The sequence below is a fragment of the Aptenodytes patagonicus genome, chromosome 2 (genome assembly GCF_965638725.1).
Source record: "Aptenodytes patagonicus chromosome 2, bAptPat1.pri.cur, whole genome shotgun sequence".
NCBI lineage: Eukaryota > Metazoa > Chordata > Aves > Sphenisciformes > Spheniscidae > Aptenodytes > Aptenodytes patagonicus.
This window is the reverse complement of record NC_134950.1, coordinates 47508809-47530114: the sequence shown is the minus strand read 5'-3', so window position 1 is coordinate 47530114 and position 21306 is coordinate 47508809. Positions and strand designations below refer to the sequence as shown.

Below are 21306 nucleotides of genomic sequence, written 5' to 3'. Positions count from 1 at the left end.
TGGTAATACCCCCGGAGTATCTTGCTGTATGATGATAGACAACTGAAAAAGAGAACTGTCATGTTTTATACGTTTCAAAACTCTGTTAAATGGATCACCACCGTGTGCTCAGCTCTCTACTGTGCTGCGGTCTGTGTATGCTGACAGTGGGCGATCTGATGTGATGTTGTTGAGTCTTGTGCAAAAATTGTTGTAATGTTGTGCAAAAGGTTAATTTTTGGGTTTTCCCTGAGGGAAGAACACATTATTTGAGAAGTCCTTCCTGCGCATGGACATATGTAGGTGTATGTCTTTTATCTGAGGCTTCTCATCTGTCAAAATAAGGTTCACTCAGTTGCTTAGTTCGTGGATTTATTACGTCTTAACTTTGCTTTTAAAAAAAACCCAAACTCTGTCATTCTGTGGTATTACATTGAGGGGGATTCAACATACCTAATGAAATTCTGAAGAGATCACTTAAAAGGTGAGTAGGCCAAGATTTTGCTGCTATTTCTTGGCCTGCTTTTATGTCCTTGCTCTCTTGATCCATTATAATGGTAATTATAACTATCATTGGCTTGGTAATTAGACTTGAGTCTAGAACTATTGTTGTGTAACAGAATTTGAAATAGGTTATCTTAAGGTAGGGAATCATTATTATGGCAAATGGAATTTGTGTCATCCTGTCAGACTGATGACTTAACACTGATAAAGGGTGATGGTACGACCATGTTATTGCAAGCAATTATTTTTGTCAGTCCATTACCAAAGAAAGCTTACTAGAATATATACAAGACTACCCACAAGCTTACTATATTTCTAAATGTGTACTTCATGGAATAATTCAGATTGGAAGGAACTTCAAAAAGTCTCCAGTTCAACCTGCACAAAGCAGGCTGACGTGCAAGGTCAGACAAGGTTGCTTAGGGCTTTATCCAGTTGGATCATGGACAACTCTAAGGATGGAGACAGCATAACCAGTCTGGGCAACATCCTTCTTCCTTCCCTGCCTCTCTCCTCCCCGTCTCCCCAAAAACTGGAACCTTACTTTTCTGGGTAGAACTGGTCTCTTCTAGCAGGGCTCTTCAGGTGGGCTTTTTAGGCAAGACCTGTTAATCAAAAGACTGCAAGTCAGTAGTGGTACAGAAACAGATGCCTTTTGCGTTCATATCAGCAAGGTGGAATGGTTTATACCTGAACTACTAGACAAAACTGAACTTGTGCACCAGCTGCTTTCTACTACATCCCATCTACAGGGATGTCTCTGCATCTTCTGATCCAGAAATGAAGCCTTGAAGCTTTTTTCCTTGGTCACAGACAATAGTTCCCCTCTCAGCTTTCTGTTTCCGTGATTTGCTCAGATTATCAGAATAGGAAACAGCATGTTTCTGGGTGAGCTGTGGCTACCTGTATTATAAATAGCTTCTCTTAAGTCTCCAGTTAAACAATGACCCCATTAATTTTAAATCAGGATCGAAGATATTAGTTCAGCAAATACCTAACTGGCTCAGATGTTCGTTGCTTTGATGGTTTCAAGTATCTTGGGAAGACTTTTCTTTGTAATTCCGAGAGACAGGAGTTCAAATCTCAGTGTAGCTGAATTGGCTCATTATCCTCCTCAAGAATGACGCAGTCAGTCATATGAGTGTCTTGACACTCATTAAGTGTCTTTTCAGTGGTGTAAAAATGTTGAAAGTCTATGGTGCGCATTTTGAAGGAAGTTTCTTTGATCGCAGTTGTCATACTTACAGGTGCTTGCATGCATGTGTGTACACTCTTGTAGGTGATCCAGAGTGTCACTGAGGTAGCTGTACTTCTTTGTGCCTAGTTTGTGAAATTCCCTGGATGTCTTATTAAGTGTAACAGAGACTCCTGTGTGCCACATTCTGGGTCTACAAACTCTGATGGATCGCAGGAGCTATCACAGTGACATAAACAGACTTTAGACCTTGCTGCCTTGTGCTGTCATTCCCAGACTGTATTTTTATGTTGTTTGAAGCACTGGGCTGTTTGTGCATGCTAATCCAGCCCCTCTGCTTTGTTTAATTTAAGGCTTCAGCTGAGCCCTGTAGTCTTTCTTGCACCGCTCTGGAGAGCAACAACTTTAAGTGCAGCTGACAGCATTGCTATCTCAGCATCCACGTATCGAATGCCCCCCGCTTTGCTGTCGTCCCCCCCCCTCTTCCCCACGTTTGCCTGGTGTTTTAAACAAGATTCAAGTGGCCTGTGTTAGTTTTCCTGCGACTGCATGCTGCAGGAGGCATCTGCGTTTCCTCAGGTCTGGCACCTGTCGGCAGCATGGCTCTCTTCACAGCACCGCAGAGGGTCTTCAGGAGTGCTAGGGAGAAGCAAAGCGGTGTATGTTCGCCCTGTCGGGGCCCTGACCTCCATTTCAAGAGGTGAAGCAAAGAAAGAGGTTCTCATCTGTCTCCTGTTGACAGCCTGCCTGGTGCTAGAGCAGAAGAGGCTACGGGAAAGAGCAGAGCATGCACTGCTGGGAGTGCAGTGCTCTCCTCTGAAAGGAGAGAAAGGATAAAGCCAGAGGAGTTAACAACACTAGTAGGAAGTTGAAGGCTTTTGTCTTACTTGTTTCCCCCCCTCTGATGAGGCGCTCTGTTGTTTGCCATTATGGATGATTTGCTAATAGTTTTGCGCTCTGCAAAGAGCCATGAGGACAGTGAGAAAGCTGCTGGGTTTTGATTTGTCTAACTTTGTCTTCCAAACTGTCTCAGGACTCCTCAGGCCAAATTGGAGGAGAGATTGGTTTGAATTTGTTTGAAATCCTTTTTGAAGGAAATGGTGGAAGAGAAGTTTTAGTGGAATACATCGGACCAGTCTTAATCATTTCTTGTTCCGATAAATGTGCTTTCTAAATAATGTGGTTCTGGAGGGAGACCTGAAAAGAGTAGATTGGCTAATGGCTTGAATTTTTGGTTCAATCTTTCTTGTGGGTTGTCACTTTGTTTTAAAAATAGTTTTATGATCTTTTAGTGGCTGGTTCTGTCACCCATCATGCCAGTTCATTGCATCAGGCGAAGGCCCGAATACATCAGGGAAAGTGAAGTGCTCTTTTACTACCAGGCATGTTTGTTGCATCCAGTGGTGAAGAAAACATTTCTTGTCCTTTTAAGGTACCTAGTGCAGTTGCAGCTTGCATCTTTTCACAAGTGAACCTTACTGGTCTAGGGGTTTGTGGCAGCAATACACGAATGACATACACACGGCTATCTTGAAAAAAATGCATGTGTAATACTACTTAGAGAAGGCTATTAAGTGAAAATAAGATATTTAAATGTCCAAGGTCATCCAAGTCCTGGTAGAACAAGTAAAGCATGAGGTGTACCAAAATCATCCAACTATCCTGTATTTAGGCTTCATCTTCCTATGAGTTTCGTGTCACTTTTCACCAAAACAGAACTGTTCCTTTGGTGGTAAAGGTTAGTGTATACCGGCTCTTTGTAGAATCTGTTGAATTGTGAAGATCTGGCAATAAATTTAGAATACTTTAGAAAACACAGGAAGACCAAAGTTTAGAAACTATTCTATACTAATCTTGGGGTTATTAAAAACCTCCGAGGTTTTTCCAGTGTGTTTCTCCCTCTCTTTAATGGATGAAGCTCTTGTATATCTGTGCTTGTTTTTATCTCGCATGGAAGAAGGCAGCTGTGTGGGGTTTTGTTTTGTGGGTTTTTTTAAGTCATGCCACTGTATCTTTTGCTTGGAAAGAATGCAGTTTGGTGGTATGGTATGGGGAACGGGACATTTGTTCCTGGCTCCCGTCGCAATGTGGAAGTGTATTGGATAAATAAGAGAGGAGTAAATGGGGGCAGAACAAATGGAATAAAACTGAGAATGTTTATAATAAAACTTAAGAAATTTGGAGGTGGGAACTTTTGTTGGGTGGAGGGGTTGGCTTACTTGGGGACAATGAGACGGGACTAGGGTGGGGTGAAATCCTAATGTCTCTCATATCCAGTTTGGCAGGGTCTGTGTCATGTTCTGTTGCTCTTGCTTTGTGATAAACAGTTTCTATACAAATGTTTGAATCATCTGTAGATGACAATTCAGATTTATAGTTCTTTTGTTATCGGGACACTTACATTCCAGACTAATAACCCTGGTGACTGATTAACCCTTTCTGTGGAGATGGTCTGTAGCGATGGGCTGTAACTCCATAACTGTAACATGTTAAAGAGGATTTTGCCTGCTCCGCAGGAATCTGTTAGCGCACTCTCATGTATATGCCAGCTGCATACAACCCTGCTCCCATGCTTTTTTTTTTTCCCTTTAGTGTATTGCTATTTGCCTTCAGACCAGGGCAGCAGCCTTGACTACTTGATGGTTTTGTCTTTGTCTGTCCTTGGTCTCTCTGGAAATATGCTCATAAATTGTTACTTCGTATGATCTCTCTCCCACTACTCACAACTTCAGCCCAGCTTTATTATTCCCACTTCCTGGACACATGAAGAAGCTGTTGCACCTGGCTGTTGATTCACTGCTCAGTCCCAGCACAGTGGCATACTTTTTGACTCAGTCCCAGTCATTCTCCTCCCACTCTGTCTCCTCTTCCCAGCACGGTCACTGTTTCACTCACTTGTCCCCATTCACCCTCACCTGGTCGTTGCTTGGTCTCAGTTCACCTGTTCTCTCTTGCCTAATACAACTATTTAGTTCTGTGCCACCAAATACTCCCATCTGGTTGCAACTCTTCAGAAACGGTGGCTGTGGCAGCTCCTCACATCAGGTGTCTCACCTGTGCAGTGCTGTTGTGGCAGCCTCCGGTGCTCTGCACACGATGACTGTTGTTTCTCTGTGTATTTTTCTTGTCGTTACACCGGTGGAGGAAAGCCCTGTTCTCCCTTTGTAGGAATCCCGATGGGGCTGCTGGGAAGTTTGATGCTTCTGAGAGGAAATGACTTGTTGGTATTTTGCAGACACCTTGATACCTTCCTGTGCATGGGAAAGGGACCACTGAAGCTAGGTGAGGAAAGCAGACTGGAACTGTCTGCTTGTGAAGGTAAACATGATGGGCAGAGCAGCTTCATCCTGACATAAAGTAGTCATGGACAAGAAGGGTTGAGGTTTGTGTTGGGGTTTAAATACTCTGAAAAGCTGCTAAAAACACTGCAACTTTAAAAATCCATTAAGGTTGCATATCAACTGTGCTTGTGGATAGTAGTTTTGGTCCTCCCATTCACAAAAAAAAAGGTGAAGTGGAACTAGAAAAGCTTCAGAGCAAGTTGGGAAGAGTGATCTGATATATGGGATGTTTTCGGCATGAGGAAAATTCTGTAGAATAGAAACCTTCAGCCTCAAAAAGAGATTGCTGTGGAGAGGACATGAAAGAAACACATGAATCACAAATAGATAGGAAGAAGTAAATGAAGTGACTAGGTACTGTATAGAGCTAGGAGACATCAAGTGAAACTAGCAGGTTGATTCAACATTAAAAAGGAGTTTATTCATCCGACCATATGAGCTGCAGAGGTCCTTGCCACTGAATGATATGGATGCTGAAAGATTACGTGGGTTCAAAACTAACTGGACAAACTCATGGAAGACAAATCCGTTAAGGATTAAATCAAAGATCTTGCCTCTACTTGAAGCCACAAACTGGAATCGGGGAGACTGTTCGGTGGCAGCATTGCCACATGCTTGTCCTGTTTTAAACTCTTCCCTAAACATCTGACATTAATCATTGCTGGAGACAAAAGTAAGGGGCTAGAATGATCCTTGGTAGATTCCCCTACAGCTATTCCCATGTTTGTGTGCTGTGGGCTTTTCAGCGTGTATGAATTTTGTCCTCTTTCTGTCGCCATCCTCGGTGCTTTCTCTGCAGAGCAATTGAGAAGTCACATACCAAAAGACAACGTTGCAAATGGATCTCCACTTGGTGCAATGCAGTGGTTACCCTTTGTAGCTCTGGTTCTCTACCACCTGCTGCTCTGTGTGGCTTCTGCAGGGTGTTTTTTCACGTAGTCTAGTTTATGCTTACCTCATGTTTTTAATAAAGCTTTCTGAACAGACATAGGGATGGAGAGGAGCCTTTGAGACAACACAGATTTTGTAAAGGGTGATGGCTGTAGCCAGACTTGCCTAGAGAAGCATTTAGCTTCCCTGGAGTGAGCTGGTGACAGGCTTCACAGACTAAGTTTCTTTAACTTGCTTGATTGGGTGAGGGAGACGTGCAAAGGTAAGTTTGGGGTTTTTTGTTTGATTGAAATGATTGAAATCTTTCATTTTTATGACTAATTGGAAAAGCACTATGGTTTTCTTTTTTAAAACATATGCATTTGTTGAAGTACGTTTAAGCATCATGAAATTAAAAAAAGATTGGCGTTGCTGAGTTTCATTGTGAATCTGATATGTTCCAGTAATAAAGTGATTTGTCTAGGATACGAAGCACTTCAGGATCTTTTGAAATGGGAGAACAGTATAACTAGCAGTGTAAAAAGAATAAATAGTATAAATCCACAATACTGAACTTTCTTTTTGGGGTAACAGGGTAATTGCACCTCCCTTTCGGAGCATGTATGTGAATGCATGAGTGTATAATGGTGTGGGCTAAAGTTGGAAATAGGTGCATAATGCTAAAGTAATAAATAATGTGTTATTCATAAACTGATGACACAGGATTATTATATTGAATGTTCATCTAGCTCGGGTCCTGAATTATAATAGTATTGGGAAAAAAGTGTAAGACTATGTTAAACATTGTGCAGTGGGAGAAGGAGGATCTCTATTGGAGTTCAGGTGCTTTCTGAGCCAGAAGTTGCATTGAGATTATTAAGTCTGAGAGACATTGTGAGTTTTATCCTTCAGTAGCTAGCTCAGTCCCTTTCTGAAGCAATTTCAGTTCATGGTCTCCAGACATTTGGCGGGGGTGGATACCCCAATCTAATAATGCATTATGTGTTTAAGACAGAATTAGAAAAAAGACCTTTTAGTTTTGGCAATTGTAGATAAAGCATCATATTTCCTTTCACTCTGTTCTTTGCAGACATGTACAGAGGAAAGAATTAACAATATTACAGACAGTAATGTAATAGCTTTACAGAGCTGCTTGTAAAACCAGATTATATAGTTGTATACCAGGAAACTTCACCAACGGTGAGCTTCGGCTAATGTGTTCCTCCTTTACAGGACTCAACAGGATCATCCTTATCATGTAAGATACTTGTGGTGTGTTGGGAGGATAGAAGAGTTTTTGTATGGAGTTTACTTACTGGTTTAGAAAGGAAGGGTCAAGGCAGCTCTTTGCACTAAGAAGCTTTGTCATTAGCCTCAGCCTGTAGTTACTGGAGGAGGAGTAAGGAGAGAAAGAGATGTATTGTTCGCTTACATAGTTTGTGGGGGAAGGTTGGATTAAAAAATATCAGGTTATGTAGACTTTTCAGAGGGTACAAATGTAGGATGAGGAAATAAAATAGGACATAATTGCTGCTCTCATATGCCTAAAAAGCAATGAGCCAGACAGCAGATAAGGTTGTCAGTTCAAACAACAACAAAATCTATGTTTTTACAAGAAACAAGTCCAAAAAAAATGCAGGAGGGTGATTATTCCTATCTACTTTTTAACCTTTAGATGCACTTGAGTCTCGTTTTCCATATTTTTTTTTTCCCCATGCAAACAGTAGAGCTAGTTTTTTCTTACATTATTTTTGACTTGTGGCTTACATTACTTATAATTTAAAGATTCTGTGATTGCTTTTCTTTTCTGTAAGAGCATTTCATTGTTAAAAACTTAGCACTAACCACAGTTGTGGAGGGGGAAGAAGTAGTTAAGTGGGCATCAGAACAGGGCAGAGAATTCTTTCCTTACATGGCTTTACAATTTTAGATAAATGGTTCCCATACATATTGATGGCTTAAATCTAATGAGCTCAAAGGAGAAACTAGGTCCGGGAAAATATCTGGTTTGGTTTCTTCAATGTTAAAAAAAAAACCCAAACAAAAAAACCAAACCAAAAAAGGTGAATGCATCACTTCTGTTGATAATGAAGATGCTGAGTTGATTCATCATTTTTGTATATGAGTCTAAGTGAAAAATGTTGCACTTATCTTCTCGGTTCCCATCGTGGACGCTGAGTGTAAATATTTAAGTTAGTTAACACCATCATAGTTCATTGTGTTGGGAGCTAAGTGGAAGAAATAATTGGGGAAATGATGGAAAGGAAAATTAGAACATGATTTTATGTAGTATTGGAAGGCAACATAACTTCTATGCCACACTTACGTGGTGCAGGTCACTTTTTGAAGACAAGAATGACAGTGAGATTTAAGAGGGGGGGAGTTGTACTCTATTATTATAAAGTACTCCACATAATTTTTTGTTGTATGTGTAACTTCGCAACTACCTTGAGCATTCTCAGGTTGGCATTTCTGCACGTTTAATGCAACAGTTGCTTGTGGATCATGACTTCAAAGATTTGGTTGTGAAGAAGCAAAACTTTTTAAATTCTCTGCATGCGAATTTCATGGTTTTTTAATGCTACTCAGCTGTTACTTAATTGCCATCAATTAATTGATAAGCATTTTGGAAAGTGGTGGTGGAAGTTTTCTATCTGCCTTGCATGCTCCAGACACTCCGAACAGTCAGAAGTAATAATGTAGACAATAATCATTCGGCTTTGACACAGTCATGATCCTTGTCGTCATCACAGAACTGAAAAAGTAAGACTACTGGTGATGCAACGTGTGGTGGTTTATTTTCACATTTTGAGCAGGGAGGGATGATTTAAGAGGTCACTGAACGCTAATTTCTGTTGCTTTGTTACCATGCATATTTTAAATGGAAGAACAGCAAATGGATTTAATTTTTATGAGATTTGCAGCCAGTAGATCGTAAAAATTCTCCATCTGCTTGTTAGCAGCACTGTGCTCCACTTTTTAAAAGAAGAAGATAATGTAGCTTATGTGTTTTCCTGAACTGGAATGAACTGGAATGAATGAATGAAATGTTCTGAAGGAGATCCCCAAGTGTTGGTAGTATTGTAGGGTTTAACTGCAAGAAAAATATCTTTCAATGTATTTTTTCCTCCACCACTATGACTTTTTTAAAATGCAGTTCATTGCTCAGGCTCTTTAGCTGGCACAAAGTCATTGAACAGAGGTTGCCACTTCTTTTTGCATTTTTTGGTACAGTTCTCAGCATAATACTCCTTAACTTTTCTGAGGCTTTTTTAGGTGTTGCAGCAATAATAAACCACAATGACTGGATCGGAAACCTATGGCTGGTGACCCACCTGTGGTCCCTTCCAGTTACTTTCTTTGCTGACATTAAAAATATTAAGAAGTTGTACAATATTACCAGACTTCTGCAGAGTTTGGTTTAAAAGTGATTGGACGTTTTTTTCTGGAGAAAAATCCATTAAGCTAATAAGTCAAATGATGCTCCCTCGGGAAGTTCTGGAGTTGCAAATCACTTCACTGGGGAGGAGTATATCAGGGAAGAAGTATTCACTTGCTTTGTACTTCTTTGCTTTATGCATCTTATATAGGCCACTGTCCCAGATAGGATGCCGAGTTCAACAAGTCTCTGGCCTGACTTGTTCTTGCTGTTCTTATTTTGTTTCCTTGATCTCCACAATTTTTTAATTGCTGCGTTATTGTGCATTTAAGTCCTCGGCTTCCAGAGTCTGGTTAGCATGTTATCTTATGTGGCATTATGCCAATGTTTATGGGATTAAAGCAGAAGGAAGTTCTGGTTTGCTGTTTACATCTAAAATGCAGAGTGAATCTGATAGGTTACTTGTATTTAGTGAAACTGAAACTTCATACCTGGTGCCTCAATCTCTCTGGCAGGCGTTAGTCCCAGTATGTTCAGCTTCTAAAAAGAATAATGCTTTGATTTTTGCTAGATAAAACTAGACTAATTGCATGCGTAGAAATATAAACAAAAAATGCTGGAAAAAGTTAGAAAGGAATTCTTTTGTTTGGTTTTATGAGCTTAACTATGTAGTGTTTTAAAGAGAGGAAATTGTACTGTGGAAAATCAATAGTTGCTAAAACTCTTAAAAACCACACAGAGGACAAACTAAGGCAAACTAGTGCATAATGAAATGGAAGCATAAAACTAAAGTGAAGAAGGTGATAGTTAACAGATATAAAGGAATTAACAAAAATTGAGAATGAAATTAAGACTGACGAAACCAACTTGAAATTTTATTTAAACAAGATGTGAGTACAAATCTGTTTTAATGTTGTGAAACTCCGTAGAATCCAGAAGCCTGATGGGTTGTATGACATTGTTATTGTGGTTAAAATGTGGTCAGTCCTACAAGTGTGTGCGTTTGTTTTTAGAAAAACGCGTCAACCTGCACTAGCTTTTGATAAAGAAAAAACACCCCCTTCCCCACCCTAAGCTGCAATTGGTAAAAATAAAAACAAATATCTAGAAATATGTTCCCATATGTAGCTGGCAATGAACATCATCTCCTTCACTGCAAACAGTTATAACTTATATTTAATAAATTGAAAAGTCTTGAGTTTTGTATGCACAGTCAGATAGGCGCAATTTGTCTGCCTCCGTCTGCATTTATTGTAACCACAGATCACGTAAATCCTGTTGTGTTGCCCCATAGGTAGCTAGACACTTTTTCCTTCACCTGTTTTCTGTGCTTTTTATCTGGTAATAAGTCATTTCCAGACCAAAGTGTTATGAGGGCTGACAGATCAGGTGTTATAAAACAGCAATAGACTTAAGATGCTTCGACTTTGAAAATTGCAGAAGCTCAAATGCAATGCTAACCTAATTCTGGCATTATCCTGGTTTTACTCACCTGTGGACGTGATTGTCTCTCTCATGCGCTATTGCACTTCCGGCTCCTCTGAAGTCATGTTTTTACATTGCTTCTGTACTTACGACTCACTCTTGTTATGGATCTGTCCTAGATCTTTTCTCTGACCCTCTAACCGGATATTTTAACTATGTTTAAAAATGGGGGAGAAGAAAGTAGGCAAACGTGTTAGATTGTCAGGTTCGGCAACATTACTGACATGTCCAGTAAGTGCTCTTCGCTTTATTAGCAAATGACCCAACTCTGAAATGAATAAATTACCACATTAACGGAGCTACAAGGTATTGCTGTTCTTCTTCAGTATCTGAGTCTTGTTTACACTTGTTTTTAAGGAGGGTGACCCATCTGGTACAATCTTCCTTCTTTTAAATTGACAAACGGTGTTGTATTTAAGAAAATAAAAGTATTCCTCTCACCTAGATTTTTTTCCCTACCTGGCAGGTATGTAACTAGCTGTAGTTGTGTGCTGTTGTGGTTGCTTTCATATGTATATAGTTGAAGATGGTTAGAGATGCATTCATGGCTCAGGATTCAACTGTGCTTTGAAAATGGGGCTTTACCATTAAAATTATTGGTGGATAGGTGGGGTTTTCTTTTGTGTGTTAAATAAAACCATAACGTGCTGCTGCAATTGCAAGTTTTTAATTCAAACAGTATGTACTAAAGCCAGAGAATGTGTTACTCTGGTTTTGGTCCTGGTGCAGCTAATTGCATCCAATCACTTGAGATTCCCTAAACTGCAAATGAAAATATTCCAGGCCTTAACAAACTGAAATACTTCATGTTCCAGAGAGATGAGGTGGTTTAGGAGAAGGGCAGTGGAGCACAGGCCTTGCTGGCTTTTGCGTTCAGCTACAAAAATATGAGGACTCGTTGCTTTATCTTTTAGTTGTAAGAGATCCCAACTCTTTTTTCTTTCTTTTTTTTTTTTTTAAACATCCCATTCACAGTCTTGAAGGGTGTAAGAACAATCTTACTGAATACATACTTTAACAATACAACAAAAAATTAATCTCAGCCTGTTAGAGCTAGTAGTCCTGTGCATTTGCTTAGAAGCTGTAAGCCATGCTATGTGTTAGGAAGACAAGCAGCCTGCAAAGACAAGTAGCCTGCATGATTGTGGTAAGTGTGTCACATCCTGCCCTCAACTTTGCCCTCCTTGGAGGCTCTGGCAGTCTCCCTGTGGTTTGCCCACTAGCCAGCTGGGAGTGGCTCGAGAAAACTTCTCTAACCGGTGGATCTGGTTCTCGAGCAAACTTTCAGACCTAACAGTATCTTGGTGCTCCTTGCCAAGCCCAATTAGGAGAGACGCGAGGGTACTGGGGCAGGCTTTCAAAGTTTGGCGGAGGACTCATATGTAATTTTGTGACAAATTTAATTGTGTGTATTCAAAGCATGTTGTATGGGGATCACTGATGGTTTGTTGGTTTTTTTTTTTTCTCCTTGACAACCCAGTAAACTCCTTTGTAAACATGAGACTACCGAAGAGTATGAAAATCTTCCCCCCATCTCTACTCTAGGAGTAGTGTTTCTGGCTGGGCTTGGAGGGAAATGGGTAGGTAACTGCTTTGGTGATGCATATGGTGTGAATGCCAGCGCATCTTTGTTAAATAAATATGAACTGCTCCTTCCATAGGGATTTTTAAAGATAACCTGTCAAGTCAAAGCATGTCGTTGGAAATTTACGTGTCTTGATATGAATTCCTTGTCATCTGTGTCATCAGCAATCTGTGTATTTGTTATTTGAATGCCTTTCCTTCCTATAACTTACCTAACTCTGAATTCACTTTATCTATGCTACTTATTTAGGTGCCCTCTTTGATCTGGAGCTTGACCTTAGAAAGAAGAGATTAAAAATTATTATCTCCACTGTTGTTTCTCTTGCTCTGTGAAAATTTTCACTTATACTTGGTTCTGCCAAATGATCGTTAATTGTTTATAGAGAGCTTTTAAATTGTTCGTTCTTCAAGTAGCCCCATTCTCTACGTTGTCCTGATCAACACTTGTGGGGTTTTTTCCATATGTGAATATGTCCTTGGTGTGTCCCACGGAGAGGCAAAAGAAACCAGTGTAAGAATTGGATTCTTCGTATCTCTCTAGATTTTTTTTTTTTTTTAACTTTAGGATGCAGTTACTCAGAAAATGGCATTTTGAGCATCAAAAAAATATATCCGCAAAACATCAAACACAGGACTTCTTTCTCATTATTTTTTTTTCATCCTTGGGGTGTTAAAGCAGACTTATTTTCCCCGCTGTTATAGTACTGGAGCTAATACTATTTTAATTTGAAAGGCATAAGCAGGGTTCTGGTTGGAAGAAAAGGACTTTTGAAAGGATTTTCTGTGATACTAAACAGGGGCTACTAAAAGGGCCTAATTGCTTCCTGTACAAGTTTTATTGTCTCTTTGGTTAGCAGATAGTTTATTTCTATAGTCGTAATAGTAGCTTGCAGTGTGTAATAGTCAAGGTGAAAAATAATCAGTGCAACTTTCACATATAACACAGGCTCCTGATGTTGGAACGACTGGCCAGAGACGTGGATCGTCTCCTAGATGCATGTGTTGCGTGTCTCATTAGAGAATCTGTAACTAGACAAAAATGTTTTCTTCTTTAAGCTGATGGTGAAGGGCAGTTGAGTGCTGGATCAGCTATTAACTGATGTAACTTTTCAGGTTTGCTCCCCCTCTACTCCGCTCAGGTAAGACCCCATCTGGAGTACTGTGTCTAGCAGTCCAGCACTGGGGTCCTCAGGACAAGAAAGACACGGGCCTGTGGAGCGGGTCCAGAGGAGGGCCACAAAAACAGTCAGAGGGCTGGAACCGCTCTCCTAAGAAGAAAGGCTGAGAGAGTTGGGGTTACGCAGCCTGGAGAAGAGAAGGCTCCGGGGAGACCTTATTGCAGCCTTTAAAAAGGCTGTCTAAAAAAGACAAGAAACTTTTCACCAGGGCCTGTAGTGACAGGACAAGGGGCAATGGTTTAAACTGAAAGAGGGTAGGTTTAGATTGGATGTAGGAAAGAAATTTTTTACCGTGAGGGTGGTGAGACACTGGCACAGGTTGCCCAGAGAAGTTGTGGATGCCCCATCATTGGAAGTGTTCAAGGTCAGGTCTGACAGGGCTTTGAGCAATCTGATCTAGTGAAAGATGTCCCTGCCCATGGCGGGGAGGTTGGACTGGATGATCTTTAAAGATCCCTTCCAACCCAAACCATTCTGTGATTCTGTGAAATGGTGGAAGCAGCTTCAGTGGGCTGTCCAGGCAGGGAGCACGTTTGCCTTACTGTCTCCTGTATATCCCTCTAGCCGCGTGGACTGCATGCTAGGCTGAGGATGTGTGTGCAGAAGGTAATGAGGATCAAACTGGATCCATCTGCCTGTTGTCGTGGCTGATGGCCTGGCTGGAAGGTGTTGCTGGAGGCTTGCGCCATCAGGACACTGGTGGGGTTGCAGGTGGCAGGTATGGGCCCTGAATAGGTGACTAGGGAAAGCCCTCTCAGCAGGTATCTGTGGGCGGGTTTTGATCCTGCACCTACAGGTGTCAAATGTCTTGATCAGTCACTGAAGAGCAGGATAGGACATCAGAGAGAGAAGGGGTGACAGACAGGAGGAAAAGGGACTTGAGGATAGGCTTTGGAGAGAAAGAGGGAGAGTCCTGGGGGAAGGAAATGCGGGAAAGGGAGATAATAGCCATATGGCATGTGGAGGAAGTACATCGAGTTCATGGTTCATTAAGTTCGTTTTGCCTGTCCTCCTTCTATTTGTTTGCTTTTCATCTCATGAGAGAGCGTTAGCATAATCCATTTGTGAATGACACAACTGTATAACTGATCATCCCCTATAGGAGTATTGCATGAGGTGCCCGCCGTGTCGCCTCTGCGTGAGGGCTGGGCGAGGAAGTGAGTCAGGGGCAGCCCTGGCGCAGCAGCCGGTGTCTGCCCTCGCTGCCTGGCTGAGTGCTGCGCTGGAATTTTCCAGGTAGGGCACGGGGAGAGGTGAGAGGGAGAGCGCGTGGGACGGGATTTGGACAGGGAAGGGCTTGTCCTGGGGAGAACTGCCACTGTGCCGAACTCCTGGTACATGAGGGAACACCAAACGATACGAATAAATTGGGGGGGGGGAAATGCAGCAGCTCCATTTTAAAATATCTAATGCTGCCTTTGCGTTTTATTACCTTTTCATTACCATTTTCCTTTATTAATTTGAAACATACACTGACTTTTTTCTCTCTCTCTCCAGCGTGGATTTCAACACATTTTTGTGCGGGTGCCAAGAACACTGTGTTCTGTTAAGTCACGGGGTGACGTAGGGCGCTGGCCGGCTGCCAACCTGGGTCAAGTTCATTCAAATAAGTTTCAGTGGTGGCTCTTGCTGCCTGAGCCCTGTCAGTCCTGCCTTCGCATGGTAGGTGGCTCTGTTGCATTAGTTTTCCAAAGAGCTTGGGATTTCAGGGCTTTAAATTTTACAGGTTTTTGAATTTTCTTTAATATTTGCGGAAGGATTAAAAAAAAAAAAGCCTGACCTCACATGAATCTGTGAGGAGAGAAAAGGAGATGGCCATGGGTTTACAGAGCAGAACAAGGTCCGCAAGTTGTAGTGTGTAAGTGTTTTCCTTTCTCTGCCCACTGATTTTTTTCTTTTTTTTTTTTTTCCACTCCTGTCCTTGTGATGGCTTTTAATCACGGTGTATACTTTTGTGTCTTTAAAGCAGGAGCTACTCCTGAGGTTCCAGTGACAAAATCCCACTCGTGACAAAAATGGATGAAATGGCACATAGTGCGTGAAAGCTGTGCTAGGTTAATCACTTCCCTTTCCTACAGGATTTTGTGTTTTGCTCTCTTAGCCCTGGAGCTTTGGACTGCTCTTTTAAAAATGCATTAAGTAAAGAAATCTCTTGTTCAGGGTGAGCTTCCCATGTACAGGATTGTCCCATGTCATGGTGTTGAAAAGTCAGACCACTTTTCTTGGTCTCTCTATTCCAGCTTCCCTTTCAGGGGACTGTGTTGTTCCTACTTTGCATAGTAGCATACTTTTCCTTCCTGTAACCCTACCACAAATCACACTAGATCCCCTCCCCTCTCCTTCACTTCCAGTAACTGCTCTGTGAGCAATAATTTTGGAACTACTGGCAAAATAAGAGTCTTTGACAAGCTCATAAAATCCTTACACAGGATAGCAGTTATAACGCCAGAGACATCACTAAGTGGTCTCTAAGACAACTGTTAATATTTTAGTATTTGATGAGAAACCCATTCTTCCCGTTTGCTTCTGGGATATATTTTTTTTAATTAAGAATGAGATCTCTGGGAAAACTTGATGTTTCTAGAGAGAGGTGATTAGTTTTAAAGAGAATGGAGAAGTGAATTTACAGGTCATGATTTAGATCTGGTTTAACCGTCTCTTATTTGGACAGATTAGCCATTTTTCTTTTTAGTTGTGCACCAAGTTTCTAGGTCTTGGCTCACTTGATGTTTGGCTTTTAAGGGAGAGAAACATAGTAGTGTCAGGTTCCCATGATTCAACACCCACTCCTGAGTTACCTGTCGGTGCTTGCTGGCTTATCTTCTCTGTGTGGGAGAGTGGAGGATGATCAGATTTGTGTTCATCACTAGGTGTCACTCACTTGCAATTACTTAAAGTATGTTTCAGGGCAAAATTAAAAGAAACAAAAAACTTCTTGCTTCCTACCTCACCCAAATTGGGTGTGTGTGGGGGAAGGAAATGGTGTGAAATCTGGAAAATAATTTTTTCCCATCCTTCTTTCCCATAAAACTGTTGTATGTGCTGTTTTGTAACTTTATTGCTTTATAGCATATCTTGATCTGTATTTTTGTTATTCTTGTATAGTTCTGTTGATGCAAGATAAAATTTTCTTGTATATTTTCAATGATGTTTTCTTTCTTCTGTTATGAAGTGTGTAAAAACTTAAAGAATAGCAGATAGCATTGTAAAAGATACAGAAATCTAGCTCAAGGGAGGTGCAGCAATGGAACTATGGGATCACTTGAGAGAATGCTTGGAAAAAACCAGAGATGACAGGACCCATAAAATTGTTCTCGGGACTTGACCACTGAGCTATGTTGGGCAAAGGATGGTGATTAAAAACTGTGCGCGTATAAAGATGATTTATACCTCTGTTATCTAACAAATTATGTGGTATGCGGTGCCTCGGCTGGGTCCTGGTCAGCATTCTCCCTTGTCAAGCGATTAGTATGGGGAATGTATGTGCAGTTGTTGAACTATAGAATATTTCAAAATTCTAACACCGATGCTGAAAAAATAAAAGGGGGAGGGGAGGAAGGTTAAGCAGTAAAACTCAATAGATTTGTTCAGAGCTGTTGAATGCACACCAAATGCTCTAAATATTTTATTCCAGAAGGAGAGTTTCCAGAGAGTGTACAAGTGTCCATGCGGATAACTGGAAACTTTATTGGCAAGGATGATGATTTTCTTCTCCTGTATCTCCCACCTTTCCCCTCTCTTTTTCCCTTGAAATGTGATGTGTCTTTTATCCAACCTGGTTCTGTCATTCAGTTTGGGGGCTGGGACTGCTGTGGATCAAGATGTTGCATAGACCCTGCCTTCCCTCCTTCAGGTTCAAGTGAACTGGGTCTGTGTTGTGTCTGAGTTTGTCTCCTCAGGAAACTGAACCTCCTGGAGGGTGTCCAGGCAGCGCTCGCTGGGGAAGGTTGTCTAAATGGCTTCAGCGGTGTTAAACGTGGACTTTGAGTGTCAGTAAAAAACTGGTGGAAAACTAAAGCTTGTCTATTGTGCGTTTTCTTTTTCACCTTCTCCCGTGTAACCAGAAGCGTTAGTTTAAAAAGTATAGCTACATACAGAAATTACCCTCCCTCATCTTTTCTTATACATCAATAGTAGAGGCTATTTGAGATCAACTACTTTTCTGTGAAAGGTGACCTAAGCCAAGGAAGCCCCTCCTAGACAAAAATCATTATTCCTGTGGACCTAGAGTGATGATGTGCTGAAGGTAACAATAATGGAGCAAATCTGTTGCAGGGTTGAAAATAGAGAAGGAAAAGACTTCTGTTTTGTTTATGCTGAATAAGATTCTTAGTGCCAGCCTCCCCCTCTGCGCAACATGTATGTGAATATCCACAGAAGTTATGCGCTAACCATAAACAAGTAAATCTCTTAAGCTCTGTGTCAGACCCTATGTGTTTGCAGTGTCTTTGCTCATATTTAGGTCTTAAAACGAGCATGAATTTCTTATGGCAGTTGAGAAGAAAACACACAGCCTCCACTGATACCTGTACAGATATGACAGAACTCTTAATCATAAGATTTAGTTTCCCTTTGCAAAGATTACAGGTTAAAAGATTCATCTCATGTTCTATCTTGGATTACTAAGTGTTTGTGGCTGTGTGTCACTGTATTTATCTAGTCCACATGTTGTATTTGAATTTAACTGAGAGTGTGTTTGGATGAATAAAGTAGCATAATTTCCTTCCCTTCCCCTGAAGGAGAGGTGGGTTTCTTTTTCAAGTATGGCAGCTATTATGACTAACTATATAATTACACCTTTAATCAGAGTAAAATATTTTAGATACACAGTAGCCCCATTTGGCCCCTCAGTGTTGAACTGAAAAGCCTCTAAAGATACATAGTATGGCCTGTAGTCATCCTTGTCACCTTTAATCACTCAGCATATTAAAGCCACTGTGCAGGAGTGTACATGGCTGCGTGATTTACTTTTGGGGGTGGTGGTGAGGGCAGGGAAGAGAGGGAGATCTTACTGTAAATTCCCTTTTCTGCCTCTAAATTTGCAAGGATGCTATGGTGTTTCTCTTACTGTCTCTGATCATAATTTTGCCAACATTCAGTAGACTTCTTCTACTGTTGTCTTGTGTTTGGAGGTAGATGTGGCTCTGAAGATGTGGGGAGAGGTTTTTAGTACATCTGGGCTGCTGAAGCTTTTGAGAGGCTGATGCACAGTTCAGAGGCATGGCCTCCAGAAAGCCTCTTCTCCTCTAAACAATGAGCTGGGTGAACTTGTCCTCACACCTCTTCAAAGACCCAGCTCAGCTACTGTCTATCCTATTTTATGCAAGCTAAATGTGGGTCTCTAATTTCTGGCATATTGGGATTCATCCTCAAAATAAGAAAAATGTACTGCTACAACTAACATATCGGTTTTGTAATGTATACACTCCACCCCTGGTGTTAATCCTATAATTTTAATAAAGCCTAGTAAGTGCTGTTTCTTGCAGACCTTAATTATGCTAGCAGCTATTTTTAAAATAAATCTTTTGCTCTAGTTGAAATACAGTTACTTCCAGTATTTACTTCTGGTCTGTTTCATGTTTTGCCCGATATGTTTGTTCTGCATCTTTTTTTGTGCAAAGAGGATGAATAGAGGAGGAAAGGAAGGGACAGATGTCACATAGTGAAGAAGAAGGGATGACACCAGAATGGCAGTTCTGTCAAATAGAGCCAGATGCATGGATTTCACAGGGTGGCAGGTATGGTTCATTTTTGTTGTCATCTCTGAAACTAATGTAGGTTAGTTTTGGGCTAAAAGGTTAAATGTTGTTGGGAGAAGAACTAAAAATGGCTGAGAATACTATTTGAGAAGGTTAGAAAGAGCTTAGGGTTGTGCCATAGCAACTGGTCTCACATGGAAAGGCCCAGAGTTCAGAAGTGAGCAGATCTGTGGTTCCAAGAGACATGCGCCTGACAGTTTTCAGGCTTAATTATGCATGGTCTATTTTACTCTAGCAGGAGTGAAACATTTTGAGCATCATGTTTGCAAAACGATCATGACAAGGCTAGAGTTTGTTGCCTGTTACTGTATGTTTTCTCACAACTTACTAGGTATACAAACATTGCATAGGGATGTTGGTACAGCACTAAGATAAGGGCAGGTAAATGAAAACAAACATAATAAATGGGAAAACCTTTGTAAAAATGTGCAGACAACTGCAGTCAGCACAACTGTTCATGGCTTGGCCTTGAGCTCAGTTGGTGGAGCTGCCGCTGCCTGACTGCCAAGATAATGTGTATGATGTAATCATGCCAAGCCCACACTATCATGGTATTACAGCAAAAGCTGTGTCTGTGAACTGGGCACATTCCCAGTTACATTCAGGTACAGTAACAAGGTAATTGGAAAGGTTTTACCAATACTGTACGTGTATAGTCACAGCTTGAAGTGGGTGTTTTGGGGCATGAAAGGCAAAGTCTCTTTTGCTGGCCAAGTACTAGAGAACATAGCCTTTAGTCGGTACCTTTTTTATCTAACTCTTGTATTAAAGGACCCTACAAGCATGCACCTCTTCCCCAGCTGCAGAGGAACATTTTCTGATAAGATATAAGAATGGCTATATAGGACAGACTGAAGATCTGTCTAGCCCATTGCCCTTATGTCTAGCCCTGTGACCAGATGCCCACAATTTGGACACTGGATATAAACGCCAGTTAAGCTAAGTGGATTAATTGGCCAAAAATCATAATACCACTTGCTTTGCTGCTGGCTGAATGTGCATTAAAATAATCCCTGATCTTCAAAGAAGACTAGATATTTGAATGCTAGAAAGTTGTGAGTGATAGGGAAAACTTCAACAAAATATAGCAAGTGTTCTGGTTTTAAATACATTTATTACGTGTTCCATAGCTGAGAAGGTGCATAATATAAATGTCTTTGTGTTGCACAGCCAGTTTTAAGATGTCTACATTTAGTCTGTCTAATCGGTAAATAGGTCCGAATGTAACAACTGCTAGGATATCTGTTACGTCCTTTCAGAAACATGTGCAACTTGATGGGAGATTTTGTTTGTTTGTTTTTGCTTGGGTTTTTTTGTGTTGGTTTTTTAATTTTATTTTAATTGGAGACATATTCTTAAGATATTTACATAGTCGTAAACTGAGCTTGTTTATGTAGTTGCATGCAGTTTCTTCATGCAACCTTCACAAACCCTTCCTGCTTTCTGAAGTTTTTGGAACAGTTAGTTAATTCTACCTCTCCATCTTCCTCTTTGAAATTTGCAATTTCCTTTGGAGAAACAACTTCCTATTGAGTACTAACTTATCTGACCGCTTTGATGTGTTTGAAATTTTTTTTTTGAAGTCCTGAATGCATTGCAAAATCCAGTGTTGTCTTCACAGCTTGAATTTCTGCACTGCCTGAATTGGGGAAGTATAGAAGTAGATAGGAACTCATGTAACTAACAAATGAAAATCCAGTTAAATTGTGCTTCATCATGCAGTGTCACTGTAAAATTCCAAACTGCAGTAATTGAAATCTGGTTAGGCAGCTGAAGAGGACTGAATTGTCGCATATTTGCTGTGATCAGCATTGACTTTGGGAGATTTGCCTTTTGGGAGTTGTGTGGATTTCCAAAAAGTGCTGCAGCGTATTTGGAGGCAGATACAGAAATGGGCTGATTTCTGCGGTGCAGCTGATTGTCGTGCCAGAACTACAGGAATCTAAGTCCTGGCCTGCAAAATAGCCATTAAACTTAGATTTAGATGCCTGTGTTCTGTATACAATGAACAGAAGAGCTTAAGTGCTAAATA

General features: G+C 40.9%; 1 protein-coding gene and 1 long non-coding RNA gene across 2 annotated transcripts in view; both read left to right on the top strand.

The window, feature by feature from the left end:
* SPIDR (scaffold protein involved in DNA repair) overlaps positions 1 to 21306 on the top strand; it is a 206383-nt gene that overhangs the window by 18619 nt on the left and 166458 nt on the right. The gene's annotated exons all lie outside the window — the stretch shown is intronic.
* LOC143156379 (uncharacterized) lies at positions 14921 to 17532 on the top strand. The gene is made up of 2 exons (XR_012994616.1): positions 14921 to 15373; positions 15482 to 17532. It is a non-coding gene; the product is annotated as an uncharacterized LOC143156379 (long non-coding RNA).